This window comes from Gnatocerus cornutus, chromosome 5 (genome assembly GCF_029298725.1).
Source record: "Gnatocerus cornutus isolate USDA-ARS CGAHR chromosome 5, icGnaCorn1.1, whole genome shotgun sequence".
NCBI classification, from domain to species: Eukaryota; Metazoa; Arthropoda; class Insecta; order Coleoptera; family Tenebrionidae; genus Gnatocerus; species Gnatocerus cornutus.
In genome coordinates this window covers 3,259,105-3,275,168 of record NC_142237.1, presented here as the reverse complement: position 1 = coordinate 3,275,168, position 16,064 = coordinate 3,259,105, and the positions used below count along the sequence as shown (strand labels likewise).

The 16,064-nt window shown below is 34.5% G+C and overlaps 1 protein-coding gene across 5 annotated transcripts in view; it reads right to left on the bottom strand.

Moving 5' to 3' along the window:
* LOC148173736 (pseudouridylate synthase RPUSD2-like) overlaps nucleotides 1–16,064 on the bottom strand; it is a 296,122-nt gene that overhangs the window by 200,165 nt on the left and 79,893 nt on the right. The window lies entirely within an intron of this gene.

The window sequence follows — 16,064 nt, the reverse complement described above, 5'->3', positions numbered from 1 at the left end:
AATGTACATAAAATCATTCGTTAAATACTACATTTATCAAGTCAGCACCTCGTAGAATTTCATACTGCAAGAAACGTGCACTTTTTGACAAATGACTGGGTCAAATTCGAACAATCAGAAAACATTGCGCCAGCTCCCTGTTGTATGCGACAATGACAACGCGAATAAAACTGATTGATCAGGTATGAAACGTACGCGTTATAATGAAAACGTTTATGACTTGAAAAATCGTTGGAATCGAAACAGGTCCTGCAATGCAGTTAAGCCAATGGTCGATACATATTGTCTCAGCGGTTACGAATTTCATCGGTGAATCCAAATTAATTATCGGAAAATATAGCACCACTCCCAATCCTTATATTAGGTTAGCGGCATAAATCAACAAATATTATGTTGGTGCATATTTGAATGTCACGCTAGATCTACAATCCGTTATTGATCGGAGCAAGCGTTGAAAACTCTGAAAACTTTGTAAATGAAATGGCATGCAAAAGCTTAATTTCATAATTAGATGATTGACTTTAACAAACAGAGAAAGACCAAAATAACATTTTGAACTTGGAATTAGATGCACTGCCTTTCATTGAGTAAGTTAGACGTCGTCAAGGTACCTATTGCACCATCTAATTAACAATTTCTGCCAAGATACCCTCTGAGGCAAATACAACAACAAGAGCTTCTATGGAAAGATGAAATCCGAACTGGATTACCCTTAAACTTGTAACAGCAACATGTCAGGAAATGTAAATTTAAGAACCGAATGTTAATAACAGTAATTATTGCATGGCACGACAGACATATGTTTGGCTTCTTGCTACAATTATTAGTGAAACCGTGAAGTTTAATTATGGGTTTGAGTTTCCTTACACTTTGGCAAATATGAAGAAGCGGGAAGCTAAAAAATTTGCATTAAAGGTCATGAACGAGTTACAAATCAATTTTTCTACAAATAAAAGCGAACTTTTATTTATTCCGAAGCTTAAACAAGAGCTTTACGGTTCTCATCTCACAAAAAGCAACCAACTTCAGATATCGAGAAAACGTACTTTTACGAATTTATTGTCAAAGAACAATATTGAAAATTTTCTTGATCTCTCAGATATATTTTTACGTTTTTGATCTGTGGAACCTTATCAACTAAGCAACTTAATATCCTATCGGACAAACTTGTCAATTTACAACCCTCGAGAATGAAAAAGAGATTCAGAACATTATTGATTGCTTGAATTTTATAACGCATTCCGTCTTAATGGATCAATAAAAATTTACTGCGCTATTGAATTGCGGCACTGATTGTAAAATGCACCAGCTTTTCGAATTTCTTCCTCTTATTACAGTCTGGCCAGTTAGTTAAGTAGACTTCATTGTATTGAATTCGAAATGTTTTAGTTTGAGTGCGATAAAAATGATTACTTTTCGATATCTGTGATAAGTACGAACTCCAATTTATGAATTAATTGGTTAGGTGCTCGCATCTTTCCAATGAAGATACACTTCAAAGGCTAATTTTGCTGTACTGTTCTTTAATTAGTTGTAAAATTTTCAAACTAATTTCACGGAAACGATGGCAGAACTTCCCACTTTCAAAGACACATATTGAATGGTGTCGAGATTCTATACAGTGGAAACAACAGATTCAAAGGGTTCGAAGCAAAATATGTTTCAACGATTCGCACCTAATTAGACAAATGTTTGGTTTAAATTGGTGTGCTCTAAATTAAATTCCAAAATTTGTGTCGTCTTATTACGAATTTTAATCAAAGCGGAGCAAAAATTTTGTGGTTAAATGTCCAAAAATGGAATCGATTAACACCTTTTGTAAAGTTTTAGGCGTCAAACCCACAACAGACATTTGCTATGTTACAACCTAAATTAGCCAATATTACAGAAGTTGGCTCGATAGCTTTCTCCATGTCCAACACAAATGCAATTCCCGTCTGGTTGTCATTGTTGAAGAGCAACATGGCCTCAGTGTTGACATTTCGATGAAGCTGCATACCATAAACCAAACTGGTTTAAGATATGATTGTTGATTAATACTTACGAGACATGCATTTGAGTTCTTAGTTTGATTTTCTACAATTTAGTTAGCTGATTAACAAGCAGTTTGTTTGACGTTTCATGTTAATTGCAATGTGTATGCAAAAACTGTTATTGTCACATGCGGTTATCAGTACCTCTACACAAGGTTGCAATACCAGAAAACTTACCAGGACAAAAAGCCATTCAAGCATAAACAACATTTTACGAACATTCTTTCCGTTCAATTTGTATTTTCTATATTTTTTTTAATAAACAACCGCATATTTGAAGTAAACGGAATTCATTGTGACAAGTATAATTTTAGCAACACAATAAAATTACCATCATTTTCTACAACTTGAAATCGTGCCAAATTTTCTCTTAAAATGAATCTGGCATCTTCGCATACTCTAAACGTTGTCTTCTAAACACTATTGTTTCTCAGGATATCAAATTTGTTTTTTCGTAAAAATTCGTTCTATTTCTATGCAGGGTGTTTCACAAATAGACGATTCCCTAAAGCAAGATTCTGAAGTGTTTCTTGTCCTAAAGCATTTGGTTTATTAAGTAAAGTTCAAGACGACCAATGAGATGCGTTCAAAACTGGTTTCACCGTCACTAAAACTACTAGTCTAAAGTAACTTGATAAGTTACACTAGTCAACAAACTTTGAATAAGAGGAAAGTCATTTCCAAAGTAGGCTCCTAATTCCGAATCTGCAATCCGTTTTGCAAATTTAGAAATATTTTTGAAAAACAATTTTTTTTAGTTTTACTGTATTTTCTTCGTTTTTTCTTGCAAACTTACAAAGTTATAAACTTTATCGACAGTGTTTTAAAAAGCCAATTTAATAAGCTTTCCGACGATCTAAAAATGCATCATTAGCGTTTGTACTTACCATGAAATTTTTGAAAAACTCCCATTTTTTGAGAAAAAAAAACGCTCTTTCTAATGATTTTCCCATGCAATATAAAATAATTCTCAACAATTATTACACAGTTTTTTTAATTGTAATGTGTCATTAAAAACATTGTTATCATGTCTTTTTGACGCACTGACAAATACAGGACAAAAAACATTGAGTTCATTTTCAGAAAATAACCGCTTTTTTTAATTTTTGTCAAATTTATAAAAAAAACAATCCTATTGGATAAAACCACGTAATTTCGAGACGCAGATTGAGTTTTTAAATAACTTTAATGCTAACGAAGCTCAGAATAAAGCATTAAGCATTAATCTCAATCTTCGTATTACAATCAAACATCAAAGTACCAATTTAAAAGTTCTATGCAAGAAAGTGTCAAATAGATTTTTAAAACCGTTCGTTTTGAAGTGAAATTTTCCATCAGTTATTCTTAAATATTTTGGCAACAACTCTTCCGACAACTTCTATAGTTCGTTGAGAAGCTTATTTAATTTTCTTTTTTATGATAAAGTGCAAGTTGTTAATCAAAACCGAAAAAAAAGTGAATACAGAGTACTTTGGCTTGGCGTAATAGAGCATAACAGATTTAGAATCATGAAGCAATTCTACTTTAGAAATGACTTTCCACTGCTCCACCGCTCATTAGTCAACTTAAGAGTCTTCTATTTCTCAAATGAAAGACGTTAGGACAAAAATTACTGCACATTCTCGTGTCATATAGTTCCTAGACTTACCAGTTCATAGATTGCGGTCTATTTACGAAATGCCTCTATAAAGTATATGAAGATACAGGGTGTCTATAAATGTTTCTAGCATCAAGAGCGGCTCTGGAATTCCTGCCATGTATGGTCAAAATTAACTTTGCTCTTGATTGAGGTTAACTGCAAAAGTCAGTTGAAAAATCTGAATCCACATTTGTAAAGAGCGGCAACTTTCTTTGACAATTCATAGCCACCCTTGATGCTAGAAACATTTATAAACACCTTGTACAAAATTTCCCTCGCTTTAGTTTCCTCGGTGTGGTTGCACAAAATTGAAGTTCCTTCCCAAGTCGACTAAAACGTGAAAACTAAACCTAATTGAAGTACGTTTGTTTATTCATTCTGGAGCAAATAGAGCTGGTACGTGATGTCAATAGGTTGAAACGTGGAAAATTCTCGAATGCAATGAACACTGTAGGTACGCAAACACTCATCAGACTTTCAGTACAATGCTAATTTTTTAAATTGTTCGAATTTGGTACTATCGTTTTAGTATCTAAAATGACAACATTGATACTTCAAGGTCTCTATAGTTCCAACTGACGTCAATCGACTTCACTTTCCTAGTAATATGTATATTATTCTAAAATTCAAAGCCATACGTGGAGCGCCCGCCATAACTTATGGATCCAGTCAGTAATATGAACAAAGCCTAATGCCCTGAAAGCAATTCAAAACTTTCCAAAATGGTTCCCACTAATAACACCAAATTAAATTTCGCTTTGAAAAGCACACACGCTTTGCTTGTAAAGATACCAAGCAGGTCGGCGTTGCTGTGAGATGAGCATAAATATGTAACCCAACATAGGTGACAAAAGGCTGAAATGCAGGTAAAAGCATTAATATGAAGTGTGGAGTTCCACACGTGGTCGCTTTGCACTTTAATAGACTCGAAATGTGAATTATATAAATTTTGCACAACGTCACGGTGCATGGAATTCCACCGAGACACTTCTTTTCAAGTTCTCGACAACAAATCGCTGTGATCATTACATAGTGAGAAAAAGTTTCAATGGAAATTTCGTTCGGAGCAACCGCCGCGACGCTGCTATAAACAGGAATATTGAATACGTGATCTTGTATTGTACAAAACCGTTTCGTTTTAAAGTGGAGCGGTTTGATGAAGACGTAATTATCCGAGTTTCTGCAGGATATAGTTCGTTAATGTGAAACGAAATGGATGCTCTCGATATTGAATTAAGATATTCCTGAAGCGACAACGCGTGCACTTTTGAGTACACACGGTGCTTGTAAATTACTTTGACAGGACATGAAGATGAAGTGGCGGTTATAAACTTTTATGACTTGGAGGAAAAATACCTACAAAGTAGAGAGCAGTCAAGGCTGTAATTTTTGAACATGATTAGAGTAATGTGGCTAATGTAATTCGTCATGTACGACATAAAAACGTATGGATATATTTCTTAATAACCATTTCCGCAGTCGAGGCGCGAATGGCATTTTATCGCGTGAAGTGCATGACCAGGATATCAGAAATTACACAATAATAAGCACAATTCCAAGCAAAAAAATTCTTTGGTAACACGGATCTATCATCGCATCTTCTTTATTGTGAAAATTTCACTAGCAACTGATGTGTGACATCAAGGTTTAGAGTAACGCGCAAGAAAATTCATGACTTGCCCTAAAACTTAACCGAGAGACCGTATCGAAGCGATCATATTCCAAAATAGTGCTCTTGGGTAAAGGACGAGGCTCAATGATTAAACTTTACGAATTTGACCCTTCCCTTTCAGCCTATCTCGTAACTGAGAAAACTTGCTACACTTACAATGCAGTGGCGACATTAGAAGAATAAGCAAGAGGAAAAAATGCAGAGTGTAAAACACCTACTGGAGCTCAAATAAAAAATAAGTCTTTTAGGGCCGGTTTTACAATTGTTAGTTAGCCTTTAATTTGTAATTAACGAAATTTGTCAGTTTTTCAAGTGTCAGTTAATCAAAAAGTTTATGTTAACGTGCAGTTTACTTAATCATTGAAATATCTAGTAATTATCTTCCAATTTTCTAATGTCAAACAAAATATTGAAAACATCAATCTGAATCTTCATTATGTGGGATTACGACATAAACGCATACAGCAGTGACGAAGAGGTTCGTAGACCGAAAACTGTAAGATATAGGCCTAATCATTTAGAAGAGTGGGACCAAAAAGATTTTTTTCTACTCCTGTTATAGTAATCTATGAATTACAAACGATTGTCCTTCTAAGTAAATCCATGGTTACACACACTGCAATGTAATGACCAGTGGGTAATATATATAATTACATAATAGTACAGAGGAATAGCAGTTGCTGTGGATGTCATAAAAATTTGTCAAAATTGACATTTGCAATTTGTGTTTGTATATTTCATCATGATGAGTGACTCCGAGTGTGAATTGCAAGCTTCGCCCCCCGAAATTGCAGCACAAGCAGTTAGTGCAACTGATGATCTGATTCCGAAAAAGTCAAAAGAGCGGTACGAGTCGGTGTACAGCAAATTCATCGCCTGGTGTGCGGACAACGGAGTGGCATCTTTCTTCGAGAATATTTTACTCGCGTATTTTGGCAAGTTGAAACAAGATTTCAAACCTTCGTCCCTGTGGGCTTTTTACTCAATGTTAAGTACCATGTTAAGCATCAAACACGACGTAAATATTGCAAACTACCAGAAATTACGGGCTTTCTTAAAGAGACAATCAGATGGATTCAAGAGTAAAAAATCAAAAATTCTAACGGCTCAAGAAATTAATACTTTTCTGAAGAATGCTCCTGATTTAGAACACCTGTTTACAAAAACAGTCCTGATTATTGGAATTACTGGGGCTTGCAGGACACAAGAACTGAAAAAAATGAGACTCGCAGATATAGAAGATTCAGAATCAAACCTTATAGTAAAAATACCTGATAGCAAAACTAAAATATCTCGATCGTTTGTGATTTCCGGACAATTTTGTCACATTTGCAAGAAGTATATAAATCTTCGGAAACAAATACAGGATCATAATATTTCTCATTTCTTCTTAAATTATCAAAAAGGAAAAATGACTAGGCAAGTGGTAGGAATAAATAAATTGGCTGATGTCCCGAAGAAAATAGCCCAATACTTAGGTTTGCTAACACCTGAACTCTATACTGGCCACTGCCTTAGAAGAACTTCTGCTACAATTTTGGTTGACGCTGGAGCTGACTTGTTTGCATTGAAAAGACACGGAGGATGGAAATCCTCTGCGGTTGCAGAAGGATACGTCGATGATTCAATGGCAAATAAGACAGCAACTTCCAAAAAAATACTGGAATCCGTAGGACTGGCGCAAGTTCAAGACGGGTTACCTTCTACATCCATGGCTACTTGCACTACATCTGTGAATTTCAGCGAAATAGAAACTGCCACGGATGAAGCAGAAACTTCCACAAATTGTTTCGCGTTGAATACTCAGCTAACCAAATCTCTTGCACCATTTATAATCAAAAATTGTTCTAACTTTACTACTAATTTTAACAAATAAAAATTTCCAAGGTTGTTCATAATTTATGAAAATTGTTCTTTGTTTTTTTTAGTTGATACTTATTATAAATATTTCAATTGCCAATATTTAATAAAAATCATGTAAAATTCGACTTTAGTTGTAATTTATCGAAACAAAAATTAGAAGGTTGCGGGAAAGGGAGTCGTAGAAAAAGTATAGTACGCGACTCGGGGGTAAGGCCAATTACCCTCTCGTGGAATTATTGCGCTCGGCTTCGCCTCGCGCACAATTTTTCCCCTCGTGGGTAATTGGCTTCTTACCCCACACGTTGCGTAATATACTATTATTCACAATCAGTTAATAATACATAAGTTTCCATTCTTTTTAAAAGTTGGGAAATGAACCATTACCATGACAGTTTACTTCCTCGCGGGTTAGGAAATACCCATTTTCCACTCTCAAAATGCGAGATATCTAGATTATGATTAAAAAAGTAGGAAAAATTCTGCAACTGACATTTCTGATAAGTGTCAAACGTAAATTAAATTGGGCTAGCATTATGTAGATCTTGACTTGTGATGTCTGATTTTGAATGTACCTACTCCTCTCGAGTTGCGGATGGCAGCAGAAAAGGTTACGGCGGACCTGCTGCCTGAAAATAGAAAAAGTCGGCACCAAAAATTTTTTAAGAACAAGTGCAAGGACTGCGGAATTATGCATCAGAAGCATCGTCGAAGTTTATTTTGTGACAATGAATGTTAGTTCAAACAGTTTGGTTAGAATTCTGATCAAAACGTCAAAGTATTGAAGTTTCTTGATTGTCACAACTCATCTGTTAAGAAGTTTTATTATTTATGATTGTGAATAAAATCGTATACAATCCTCGGTGGAAGTTCCAAGAATGGAGGACTTCCCACCTCGGGTTGTAATCTACTATTTTTCCCGATTTCGGTTGAGGCCCCGGACGGTACATAACTTATTAGAAGACATAGAAGAAGCAATTTCTTTTCCCACTAGAAGGTAAATTTTGTCAGTATTATGAAAACGAATAATCTTTATAGCAGTTTTTGGGTCTAAAAAAGATTGTTTATCGCCCGAAAATCAGTTGCTGCTAACTCTGCGATTTTATGCTAGTGGCTCCTTTTTATGTGTGGCTGGAGATTTTTGTGGGGTGCACAAATCTACTGCTTGCAAAACAATTCGACGTGCAAGCATGGTTTTAGCAGGTCTGAGAGAAAATTATATTAAAATGCCACAAAACGTAGAAGAGTTAACAGAGTGTAAACAAGGATTTTACAATATAGCAAAATTTCCAAGATGTATCGGGGCAATAGACTGTAGCCATGTTAAAATACAGTTCCCAGGAGGTGACAACGCAGAAATTTACAGAAACAAAAAACAATTTTTTTTCTTTGAATGTACAGACAGTTTCTAATGCGAATTTAAAAATTCAAGATATTGTCGTTCGATGGCCTGGTTCAGCGCACGACTTCCATATTTTTAGAAATTCTTCACTATGTGGAAAATTTGAAATGGGAAATTTTGCAGACAGTCTTCTGGTAGGGGACAGTGGCTATCCTGTAAGGCGCTATTTAATGACTCCTTTGCTCCAAGTTCAAAATCAAGCGGAAAATTTGTTTAATGAATCTTTAATTCGCACAAGGAATGTGGTGGAGTTTGGAAGAGAAGATTTCGGTCACTTGCCTTAGGTTTAAGATTAAAATTGGATACAAGCCGTAATAGTTGCAACTGCGGTTTTGCACAACATTGTTTGTGATGAGGGTGAACCAGAACCTGTGGTCAATGAAGAACAAGAAGCCGCTGTTAATATTGTTAATAATGTTGGCGTTCAAAATGCTGAAGAGATAAGAGGTGGAATTAATAATATTACAAGATATAACTTGATACATAGTTATTTTGAAAGATTGTAACATTTATTTAAACCAAATTCAAAGAAATTTACTAAAGATTATGAAGTCTTTTTTACAACAAAATCTGCTAATAAACAAATAAAAAGAAAACTTAGAATCTAACTACAGAGATTCTAAATTTTCTTTTCATTTATTAGCAGTTTTTGTTCTAAAATTTTCATCCTAAGTTCGTGTTCTTCTAAGAATTTTTCTCGCTGTAACTTCACAAAATTTAATTTTTCTTCTATAAGAATATATATTATATTATTATAATATATTTTTTGGTAACTCTTGTTTTAACAATTTTTCTACCTGTAATCAGGTTAATTAAAGATTTAAGAATTTGTGTTGGAGTAACTTTTTTACTTTGGAGTTTTTTGGTCAGAGGTTCTCTCAAATTTCTTGTTGCATATGAACTCCAGTTTGTTTCAGAAGATGATTGATTGATTGATTGATTGATTGATTGATTAAATTAATTATAATCATTATAATGTAATGGTATTTACTTTTTTACCATTTGAATCGAGAATTGTAATATCTTCAGCGTCAAAAGCACCAGAAACCGTCTCTATAACTGCTGGTGTTGTGATCAGATCGATCAGAGACTCTCTTCTTAAAGCAACTTCTAAAAAGTGTGCGTTAAAATAGCAGATAAACAAATTGAAATTATTTACCATTGGTGTTATTTGAGTCGCTGTCGAAATTATTACATAAACCTTCAATCTGTTCGCCCAACAATTCTTTTATTGCCTTATCCACTATAGTTAGTGTAACTTCTTCAGAATTTCCACCACCTGTTTTAAAAAAAAATTGTTTGTTATGGGCGCATTTTTGTTTCGTTGTTCGCTTTAGGTTAGCATATTTTTCTTTTAGCCCTTTCACATTACGAAAATAGTTTTTGCCACTGCGGCAGTTAAATTCTCTTTCAATTTTCTTCCATACGTGTTCATTTTCTTTCCAGACTTTTTACACTCAATAACATTTCTATTTTGATCTACTAATGCAACTAGCAGTGTTTCCTCTTCTACAGTAAGTTGGTGGATCGTTTGCTAGGCTTTTCCATCGCACAGGAACACTTGTCCTTTTCACTTTTAATAAAATGTTGAAGTAACTATTGTTTGACAACGTCAAATGTTTGACGTTTGGTGCAACTTCACAGCTATACGCAGTTGTACCAACTTAACGACTTTTTGATTAATTGAGAATCGGCTAATTAAGAATTAAATAATCTTTGAAAAAGGCCATTTTCGATATGCAAAAGTTAACTTTTGATTAATCAAAAATTGTCAATTACGTGATCAGCTAATTAATCAGCAATTAAAAAACCGGCCCACTGTTTGTAATTGCTAGAGAAGTTAATTTTTACATCCAGTGCAGTAATGAAACAATAACAGTAACGAATATCTGTCATTTCTCGTGCGACATAAATTGAACAGTTTAATTTCAGTCGACTCTAATAAACTAATAATTAGTTTTAACAACAGTTGTATTCGACATGCTACCTGAAAAAAAATTTCCCTTCGTGGCTCAGGAGACCAGATTCTTTATGCAGCCGTCACTAAAAGAGTCCCTAATGCAGAAATTCTTAAACTTCTAATTCAATCTCTTTCTCTTGAAAATGGGATGAATACGTACAAATTCACAGGGGACATTCCAAAATAAATTCTTACCATCCAATAACACCCGAATTTACCAGAAGAAAAATACTGATAATCAAGTCCATGAATATTTCCGAGCACACATTACCATTCCCCGCCTCTATAAGCTTACTACAGCTTGGCAAAATTAAATTTGCATTGAAATATTTTTGCATGTATCCACCTAATATGCGGTCGGAAAGTAAGTGTTTCTTGATTACTTTTTTTATAGGCATCCTTCAGGTGTCACTCGTTTTTTCCGACACATGTCGGAATTAGGTGGGAAATTATTTTCATCTAATTTTGCTTTATTTTTAGACGTTGATGTAACTTTAAAAACCAGCTCGGAAATATGCACAAAGTTGGCATTCTTAAAAGGTTAGTGGTGTACGGCGATAAGATGAGACAAAAAAAAACATTATGAGTCGTAACCGGCAACAATTTTTTTTTATAATTTGTTTAGTTGTAAATTTAAGGTCAGAGGACGTTTTATGTGGAAATAAAGTAAAAATATTTAATTTCTAAAGTGGCAATTTGCAAACTAATAACCGTAATGTCGGTAATTAACCAAATTTTAGACAAAGCGTTCAAGGTTGGGAAAAAGTGAAATAATTACATCAGACGCCCTAGTTTTAGTATAGTGCAATTTACATTTTTATCCACGTATTTTTGCACTTGGTGAAGTTGGACTGAAAATGTTTACCCACTGCCAACATGTCTGTCATTACAACTTATAAATTCGTGGAGCTATATGATTACGTGTATGAATGTCCATAAAATGCTAATAAATTTATTCTTGCACACAATAGAATTGCTCCTCTTCAAACGCACGACTTTCACTGAAAAAAACAATACGGAGGCGGTTAAATGAGTGATAATTACAACCCATACGCACTGTTCAGAGTAATTTTAAGTAAATTGTGTAATGAATAGTAATGTTACCCGCACGTGCAATTGAAAAAATCGCAAGTAGCTCAAATTACCGGTGTAAGACAATTTCTTCCAAAAAGATTTAAGAAGTTGATAGACATTGTTTGCTAATGACTTGGCCTAAAACTCCACAGCGGGTAACAGGTTGATGTAAAGAGATAAAACCGACGTATTTTGCAAGATGATGACCTTACTTTTAAGTTCAAAAGCAGTAATAATCCCAAACCTGTTCTGGGTGAAAGCGAACTTTACATGTGCGGTTCCTTAATTCCAGTAACCACAACTATCCGTCATATCGTACAAAAAGTAAAGCGAATTATGAAATAGCGAAGAAAAACAAGCCAACTTTCCTTCGTACCGTCTCTTATTTTACTGTCATAATTAAATTCCATACAAAATACCTACAATAAATGTTACCCAACACGTAACCGCAACGTTGCATCACAATCTTTAATTAAAGTTTGATCTACACCAAACTGCGAAACATTAAAATTTTCGCGATGAATTATTGGAACCCGCCGATAATTATAGTTGCGTGTAAGAGCATGCAATTAATCTATGAAATGCGACAGGTCTGATTTCCCTTAGGTCAACTTGTTATTTGTCATTGCGTGTGAGGAACGATTAGTCCTGAAACGAACTCATTCAAATTGCCAAAGATTGAGGATCAAAGTCATTATTATCTTCAGCAAGGCAGTAAAAACCGTTTAGTGCATTATTCGTTTCCAGGAACCATCAGCTTACCCAGAAGGAAAACGTAATTAGATTCAATGGATAACATTATTCTGTGTAATGGCTAACCTGCGCCATGATGATTTTTATATCGACAGCATGACATAAAAACATGTTTCTTTTACGATCCGTAATGACCATGACAATAATTGCGAAAGAGAATCCTCCCAATTTTTAGATCTAATTATTGGCGTTTACTTTCCTTGAGTTCACTTCACGCCAAGGAAATTAAACGCTATATATAATGACATTATCTCAACGTCTTGTTTGTGTAACAATTTACCGGAAGACAAGCAATTCTAATGTCGCAAAGAGGAAAAAATGTACATCAAACTCCAGCGGAAGTTGCTAAATAGCAATCTCAGTTTTCTACTCGAATTTCCAACATGAAAACGCGACGAAAATAGTGCGCTCTGTAACAGGTTTATTAACGTCACGAGTTTTTTTAGGGCAAAATGAAAAAAACAAGTTGCATTGGTACTCCATCTAAAACTAAAGCGACATCGTAATAATTCGTTACAATTTCTTCTTGAACATTTCTATAATAGAATTGTGGTTTGATAGATTGGCAACCGGTAAAATGTCTGCTGGCAGTGGAAGAAAATATAACCAAAAACATTGTTGTGGTCAGAATAAATCAAATTCGAGTCTCTCAGATATGGCCAAAATTGGAAATAAGTTCGGAAACCCCAGATAATTTCCAACTCCAATTCCAATATCTGTGTAATGTAGTTCTATCAATTCAACTTATATCTGCATAAACATAGAATCCTAATGTTAACGAGTCATCCATCCTTGCCAATCGCCTCGGATGAGGAGACAGTTATTGTAATTATCGTGTAGTGAAATCTAATTTCTCATCAAGATGTTGCTACCATGGAGCCCGAATGCTCAATTCCTGTGGTTTGAAGGGCCGCCTTGTCATTGCTAAATCAAAAATGACAATTTTCCTCACCAATTTTTTTCGCTTATTTCAATATCTCTCGCTCTGTTTTAATTTTACAACGCATAAAGATAGACCATTGTAAATTCAGTCCCGTCCGAATAACTCTAAATATCCAAACATTTATTCACATAACTAGGAAGCAATATCTGGGTTAAAACGGCAGTTTCCCTTTATTATCCGGCGTTCTCCATTCATAGAAATGTTGCATTAGCAACGTACATCAGCATCAACCTAATAAAACTGTGCATAATTTCAAACAATAAGTACACACATGTACATGTTAATCCGGCAAAAATCACTATGAATACGTAACTAGAATGAATAAATTTGCATTTAATTTCGAAAAAAGACAGTAATTCAACTGTGGAAAACATTTCAAAACAAATCCGCGTAATAACTGCCATGAAAAGGCGCGTTTTCCTATTCGAATGTTCCAGTATTTTCGCCCTCCAAGTGTACCTACATATACATTATATCTTTAAGCTCCCCTGACTAAGAAGGGATTTAATAAATCGATTAACGGTCCAAACAGAGTATCTCTATAATACGTAGAAGTGAATTTATTATAGACCTATCCATTAGAAGATCCAATTACTAAACGTAGGACAAATTTTACCGAATCAAAGCTATGCTGACGTAGGAACAATAAACAGCAATTATCCTAGATGAGAATGACCAAAAACCAGAATATTTTTCTGTGTTTACGGAATATTAGCGTTGCTAACCAAACCTTCGAGGCAGGATAACATTTCACCTTCCCCAAACTAACCCCTGATAATGACTAGCTTTCAGTAACCCGGAATTGTCATGAGTTTTCCGCTATGATTATAACAAGACACCAACCTAAACTCAGTGAATGTTAACGACGCTTAATTCGTGATTAATTGCAATCATCATTCACCTAGATAAGCCCATTTTAAAAGGACTGGGTTCCTCGTAATGGTAAATTGATTAACACCGGAATTATTCTCATGCTTTAAACACACAAGCTATAAAAAGAGAATTCATTAAAGAGATCCGAAAATAATGCTTTGATATGATACTTATTATAACAGGTCCTTTAGGTAATTGAAACGGCGGAGCACAGACATTTCCAAATTTTTAAACACCATTTAATTACACTCTTAACATTAAAATTGCTTTCAGCGAAATTTCATAATAGTATTTCCGTCACAAAAATTAATATCGTTAGAAAGAAAAGACGGAATGATGTACCACGGTTTACCGCATTAAGCCTGTATTTTGCATAAAATAGCTATAACGTCGAGTTTATCCACCAAAAAACTTATAATGGTTTCCCTCTTGTTTGTACAGACAGCAGTTACGTGCCTATTCTGCTGAAAAAATCTTCGCGCAAACATTAATTTGGCGGTATTTGAAATTATTAAGTTCGCGCACTCTGTATTTTTTATAGAAATGAGAATTAAAAAGACCGGCAGAAATTCCGTAGTGAAAAGGCAATAAACATTTCGGTTAGATAACTCCATTACATCATAGTGCAGTTTTTCTATTCCGCTTCGTGAATTCTGTTACGATCATGTTTGCCATATTATTACTACAAATTATAATGTGAGTACATGTTATGTGTGAAGATCCTCAATCGACACAAGGGAATAGAGGAAAATAGAAAAATGATGGCAACAAGAAAGCTTCATAAAATGACGAGAAAGGAACACGAATTGACAATTTCCTTTTATGGTCCTTTTGTTTCATTTATTTCTGTCCTCAACACATTTTAAACAGAAGCCACCGCCTGTTTGCAACTCGTGTAATTTGTAACACCTAAAATCTCAAATACAGATGCTATCGTCCATAAATAAAATGTTCACATAGTATTCTCGCACGAAAACATGAACGGTTTCAACCGATTTGAATCATAACTTTCGGACAGAATTAAAGAAAATCGTAAACATTTTATGATGAATAATAAAGCACAGTACTAAAAAACGTAGACCACAGAATGTCTTTATTTGCGGTGATAAAGCACAACTTGTGGTTTATGTCTAAGTACAAACGTTAATTTGGATACAACCGAGATATGTAAATGTAAGTGAATTTAAAGACTTGGAAATGTAAACGATGTTATAATAATTCAGAAATTATTATCAGCGTTGTATTTCAAAGCGGAAATCTTGGTCTACCATCAACACCAGGTAGGTAAAAACGGCAAATAAGATGCATGTAGGCGACTCCACATTTGCTTGGAATCAAAGGTAGGTATTTCCGAAATTTTCTTGTAGAATTCAGACAAAGAAAATGGGGCATTTGGAGGAGCGACTGCTACAAACATTCACACGATTTTTTTTACTATTTTGCAGTTAAAATATGTCTTTCGAGTCGCATGATAAGATTGATTTATGGTTCTGTTTTACGCAGCATTGTTGTATAAACATATATTTATCAGCAACAAAAGAAAATTAAATTTTAGTACCCAGCTTTTGTGTTACTTGTTGCCTGTGGCTGTGCCTGTGTTCAGGCTCAATGGATAGAATATTCTGCCAAAAGCATAAATTTTGTATCATCCTTTGTCATTTTTCTAGAGCGATTTTGGAACACCTGTACAAATCAGTGCAAATTTTGGTTTGTTGGTACTGTGGCATTTTTATTTTATCGAAAAGTTGTAAACAAAACTACACAAATTCCCTTTGTTTTTTCAATTAGATTGTCAACAATACTGTATGCAGTAAACATTTGACTTTCATCTCGTTCTTGTTGAACTGATCATCAA